The sequence below is a fragment of the Lithobates pipiens genome, unplaced genomic scaffold, assembly GCF_037356315.1.
Source record: "Lithobates pipiens isolate NorthernLeopardFrog02 unplaced genomic scaffold, aLitPip1_a1.2 Scaffold_16, whole genome shotgun sequence".
Lineage (NCBI taxonomy): Eukaryota > Metazoa > Chordata > Amphibia > Anura > Ranidae > Lithobates > Lithobates pipiens.
In genome coordinates this window covers 224709203-224715202 of record NW_027507748.1, presented here as the reverse complement: position 1 = coordinate 224715202, position 6000 = coordinate 224709203, and the positions used below count along the sequence as shown (strand labels likewise).

General features: G+C 46.0%; 1 protein-coding gene across 3 annotated transcripts in view; it reads left to right on the top strand.

Annotated features, from left to right (window-relative positions):
• Window positions 1-2780: 2780 nt before the first annotated feature.
• Window positions 2781-6000, top strand: part of TMEM222 (transmembrane protein 222) — a 34134-nt gene continuing 30914 nt past the window's right edge. For 2 of the 3 annotated variants that reach the window (XM_077481138.1, XM_077481137.1), the window contains exon 1: window positions 2781-3135. The gene's annotated coding sequence lies outside the window, so the exon portion shown is untranslated. The remainder of the gene's footprint in view (window positions 3136-6000) is intronic. The other variant, XM_077481136.1, reaches the window with a different exon arrangement.

The following is a 6000-nucleotide window of genomic DNA, read 5'->3' as shown; positions in this document are numbered from 1 at the left end:
CTATTTCAGCCTTTACGGGTATTTCCTGGGCAAACCATGCACTGGTGCAACAATTCTTCAAGGGAGCTACCAGGCTCAGACCCCAAAGAAAACCAAGGTTTCCTAAATGGGACCTCCCTTTAGTGCTGGATTTTCTCTCAAACCTTGGAAAGGATTCTACGGAGCCTCTGTCCATAAGGGATCTCACTCTCAAGACCATCTTCTTGGTAGCTATAACCTCAGCCAAGAGAGTTTCTGAGATTAGGAATCTAGGTTCGGAAGAACCCTTTCTGACTTTCTTTCCAGATAGGGCAGTATTGATTCCCATGTTGGGATCGCATCCCAAAGTAACCTCGGTCTTCCAAGAGAATCAGGAAGTTGTGCTTCCCACTTTCAAAAACTCAGAGAGTCAGGATGTTCATCCTCTGGACGTAGGACACGCGCTTAAACAATATTTGGAAGTCACAGCTCCCTTTAGACAAACGAAATTTCTTTTTGTTCTCCCTCATGGCAAGAATAAAGGATTGCGAGCTTCGGCTAGATCTATCTCTACCTGGATCGTTCAGATCATTCAGAGGGCGTACAGAGCAAAGGGCTTGGCTCCTCCTGAGGCATTAACGGCTCATTCAACACGGAGTATTTCAACATCGTGGGCAGCTTCTCGCCATGTGGCGCCTGAAGTTATTTGCAGAGCGGCCTCTTGGTCTTCTATTAATACCTTTGTTTCTCATTACTGTGTAGAGCCAGCGGCTCTGTCTCCTGTTAATTTTGGTTTGCAAGTTTTGTCGGTTGACAATGCTAAATAAACTTTTGTTCTTTGCTCGACATTTTGCCCACCCGGGTGTGTTTGGCGAGTTATTTCCCACACGTATGCTGCCATGGAGCCTTTCAGGAAAACTGAAAATTTATATCAAATACTTACCGTAATTTTCCTTTCCTGATAGGCTCCATGGCAGCAGGAGTTCCCTCCCAAATGTCTGGAGTTGGCTAGTTACGGAACACTGATAGTAGCCGGGAGCAAAGATTTATGGGAGTTGGGTCCTATTGGGTAATCGTGGAGGCGGGGCTACCCACACGTATGCTGCCATGGAGCCTATCAGGAAAGGAAAATTACGGTAAGTATTTGATATAAATTTTCCGTTTTTTTTATATATTAATAAAAATATTTGAAAAGAGAAAAATTAAAAATCAATTGTCATTTGTTTGAGACTGGGTTCTCTTTTTGCCTGGAACTAACTGCTTCAGCCCCAGAAGATTTTACGCCCTTCCTGAGAAAACTTTTTGCGATTTGGCACTGCAACGCTTTAACTGACAATTGCATGGCCACAAATAGAGCTTTCTTTTGGTGGTATTTGATCACCTCTGCGGTTTTTATTTTTTGCACTATAAACAAAAAGAGTGACAATTAAAAAAAAAAAAAACGCATTATTTTTTACTTTTTGCTATAATGAATATCCCCCAAAAATATATAAAAAAAAGGTTTTTTTCCACAGTTTAGGCCGATATGTATTCTTCTATATATATATATAAAAAAAAATTGCAATAAGCGTATATTGATTGGTTTGCGCAAAAGTTATACCTTCTACAAAATGGGGTGATAGATTTATGCCATTTTTATTTTTATTATTTTTTTTTTATATTAGTAATGGCGGTGATCTGTGATTGTTATCAGGACTGCGACATTATAGCGGACACATCGGACACTTTTGACAATATTTTGGGACCATTGTCATTTATGCAGCGATCAGTGCTATAAAAATGCACTGATTACTATGTAAATGACACTGGCAGTCAAGGGGTTAACCACTAGTGGGCGATGAAGAGCTTAAGTGTGTCCTAGGGAGTGATTCTAACACTGTGGGGGGGGCTTCAAGTCACATGACTGAGATCACCGCTTCCGATAACAGGGAGCAGTGCAGGGGCGGACTGATAACTCATGGGGCCCTCGGGCAATAGGAGATTATGGGCCCCTTGGGCAATAAGAGAAGATTATGGGGCCCTCGGGCAATAGATTATGGAGCCCCCAGGCAATAGGAGATTATGGGGCCACACAGTATACACACACACATATACAGTATACACACAATATACACACGCAGTATACACACACAGAATACATACACATACTGAAAAGGTACCGGAGAGGCGTGGCAGCTATAATCTTGGGATTTAAAAAAAAAAACACAGATTTTTACATACTGTTCCTGGTTTTATTGAGGCTGGCAACCCTGATGGGGCCCCTTGGTGGCATGGGGCCCTCGGGCAGTGCCCGAATGGTCAGTCCACCCCTGGAGCAGTGATATCTGTAATGACACAAGCCAGAACAGGGAAATGCCTTGTTTACATAGGCACTTCCCCTAAAGCTAAGTGACACGATCGCCAGACATAGAGTCTGCCCGGTCCCGCGGGCACGGTCATGCTGTAGGTGGTAGGCGTGCCTGCTATACCTGCCTCTTAAAGGGGACGTACAGGTATGCCCATTTATCCACTGCTGCCATTGTGCCAACCTATTTTGGCATGCAGCGGGTTGGCAAGTGGTTAAAACAGCTTTACTGCTGCTGTAGAACAATCCTTTGCTGAACCACCATCGCTAAGAATGTGGATCTGCTGTGCCCCCATGAGAAACCAAACATCAGAGCACACAGTTTTCTTTTTCTATACATGTCTGGATTATTGGAGGAACTTTGGTAAAGCACCAGGCACTTTAAGAAAATGGGCGGTCAGAAAACAGCATTATAATACTGTAAAGGACACGCAGAATAGCGTGAGGTAATTCCGCTACCTCACATAACAGCACTGCAGTAGCCATTTTGTCATATCCTCGGCCACAAACAACTTTCACTGAGCTTTATTTACTCCACACATCGGCGGCTCCTCGCCTGACACTTGTCTTCTACACTGCGGGAGAGGAGAAGGGAGACTTGGTCCCCCCCCCTCCTCTCGCCAACGACCGAGGGCGAACAGCTGCTTCCACGCCCCCTCCTCCTTCTGAATGGTTTCTCCCAGAGGTTGCCGGAAGTTGTGCGGCGCTGCCATGTTTTCAGCTGCTGGTGTCATGTAGGATTCTGTGTTGTTGTTTGTTCTGTTCTAGAAGGTGCACTCTTCCTCCTTCCGGGAATCACAATGGAGGCCATCTGAGCTGCTTCCTTATTCCAGGTGAGACCTAATGACATGTATCTAAGCACTGTCCTGCTTTCTCCTATGGGCATCTTTGTGCTGTCTGTGGTTCTCCTCACTTCCTATATGGTCTTACTATACAGTTTAGAAGTTTCTCCTATCAATAACTTATTTAGAGAGCCAATCAGTCTGCAGAAGGTTTCATGGTATCCTCTCTGATCCTTTCATCATTTTATAGGTTTAGACCAGGGGTCTCAAACTGCCCCCCCCCCCCCAGCTGTGGCGAAACTACAGGTCCCATGAGGCATTGCAAGGCTGACAGTTACAAACATGACTCCCTCAGGCAAAGGCATGATGGGACTTGTAGTTCTGCAACAGATGGAGGGCCACTAGTTTGAGACCCCTAGTTTAAAGCATATGTAATCCCAACATTTCATTATCCTGATATATGCCTTCTGTACTATGTGCTTATATGAGAAAGTATCCCGTTCTTTGTGTGAAATCCCTGGTGTTCCGTTAGTCCCCCTGCTTTCCTATTAAAGTGATACTAAAGTAATTTTTATTTTTTTTGTTTAAAAATAACAAACATCTTAATACCTACCTGCTCTGTGCAGTAGTTTTGCACAGAACAGCCCAGATCTTCCTCTTCTCTGTTGCCTTGCCAGTGCTCCTGGCTCCTCCCTCCTGTTGGGTGCCCCGATAGAAAGCAGTATGCTATGGGGGCACCCGAGCCAAGCTGCAGCTCTGTGTGTCCATTCAGACACTGAGCTGGCGCTCTCCCCTCTTCATTGGCTAAGTGACTTTGACAGCAGCAGGAGCCAATGGTGTGTGTCTCAGCCAATCAGGAGGGAGAGTCCTAGAGGGCTGAGGATTTAGATGGGGCTCAGGTAAGTATTAGGGGGGCTGCTGCTTACAGGTGTTTTTATCTTAATGCATAAAGATAAAAAACCTTCTGCCTTTACAACCACTTTAACTACTTCCTGTCTGGCCATAGTACATAAACGGCTAGACAGGATGCGTGCTGATGTGGACGTATCTGTACCCCATTTTATATTTACATATAATTGAATTTACAAATGTGACACACAGAGACAAAAGAATTTCATGTGCTACGATTACAGGTGTTAACCCCATACAGTTACCAGCACTGATGAGCTAAGGTAGGTTTGGACACAAGTCCGAAACAGCCTCAGGCATACCGGCGAAAAGCTGTCAAAGCCGACAGGCAAATCATTCCCGCCCCTCAGCCTTATGTATATACACCCCTGCATACATGCGGCTACAGGAAATGCCTCTGCCGCCTATGTTTGCCTGCCTAATTTGAGCTTCCCAGCAGTATAGCTCAGGCAGGTTTGGACTTGTGCAGTGGCAGCCAGTCCATTAGGGGTGCAAGGGCATCGCCCCTCCCCCCCCAATGCATGCGCCCGGCCCCATGCAGAGCGCCAGATGCATGGATTTCAATAGGGATTTTTGTGATTTTTTTTTTTTTTTTTTTTTTTTGCTTGTTTGTTTTGCACATGATTAGAGCCTGAGGCTCTAATTGGCTTAAGAAAAGGGTGGGCCCATTACTAAGAGCACTGAGCCCACCCAGTTATGTGACCATACCAAATTAATATTCACTATTGTCTTCCTGCTTCTCCTCCCAGCCAATCAGGAAGCGGGTCCTGAGACCCGATTGGCCGAGAGGAGAATCAACAGTATTGGCAGACACTGGGGGAGGATGTATGGGGAGATCTGGGAGATGGCCACCACCATCCTCGTCGGAGTAATCTCTCTGCATTGCCGCCAACACCAGAGAGGATGTACGGGGAGATCCAGGTAATGAACGCTGCCATCCTTATCGGAGTGTTCTCTCTGCATCGCCACCCGTGCCAGAGAGGAGGGACAGGGAGATGGCCGTCCTTGTGAGCCTGACCGCGTAAGTACCCATGGGGGGCGGAGTCCACCACTGGACCCATTTATGAACCTGCCTGAGCGCATCCGTAGTTGCACATGCCTCACTCCTCATTACCACAGTTGTCGGTGCTACACACGTATGTTATATCATTCATCCTGCACCTTCATCTGTCTCATTTGATCCTGGGTGCATGGCCAGTGGAGACGCCTATAAATTTGTGTACCTGTGCGGAACAGGCAGGTGATGGGCAGCACTAAGACTTGGCATTACTGAGCTCCCTGCTTCGCCAGCACCTATAAGACAGACAAAGTTTGTAGATTTCACCTCCGTAACATCTCTAAAATTCGCCCCTTTTTAACAAATGAAACTACCAAGCTCCTCATTCACTCCCTTGTTATATCTCGCCTTGACTATTGCAACTCCCTTCTCATTGGCCTGCCTCTTCAGTCTATCATGAATGCTGCTGCCAGACTTATCCACCTTACAAACCGCTCAGTGTCTGCCAACCCTCTCCTCCAATCCCTACACTGGCTCCCAATCACCCAGCGAATTAAATTCAAAATAATAACCACAACATACAAAGCCATTCACAACTCTGCCCCGAGCTACATCGCCAATCTTGTCTCCAAATATCGTCCAAATCGTCCCCTCCGTTCTTCTCAAGACCTCCTACTCTCAAGCTCTCTCGTCTCCTCCTCCCACACTCGTCTCCAGGATTTCTCCAGAGCCTCTCCAATCCTCTGGAACTCGCTACCTCCACTGGTCCGGCTATCCCCTACTCTTGCTACCTTCAGGCGATCCCTGAAAACTCATCTATTCAGGGAAGCCTATTACATCTCAAACTAATCTCCTACCACTTCCATCAGCTCATTCCCAACAGTTATAACCTTTTGTACCACCTGCCCCACCTTATTAGATTGTAAACTCTTCTGAGCAGGGCCCTCTTAATCCTCTTGTATTTTATTGTATTGTAACTGTATTGTCTCCTTTTTATATTGTAAAGCGCT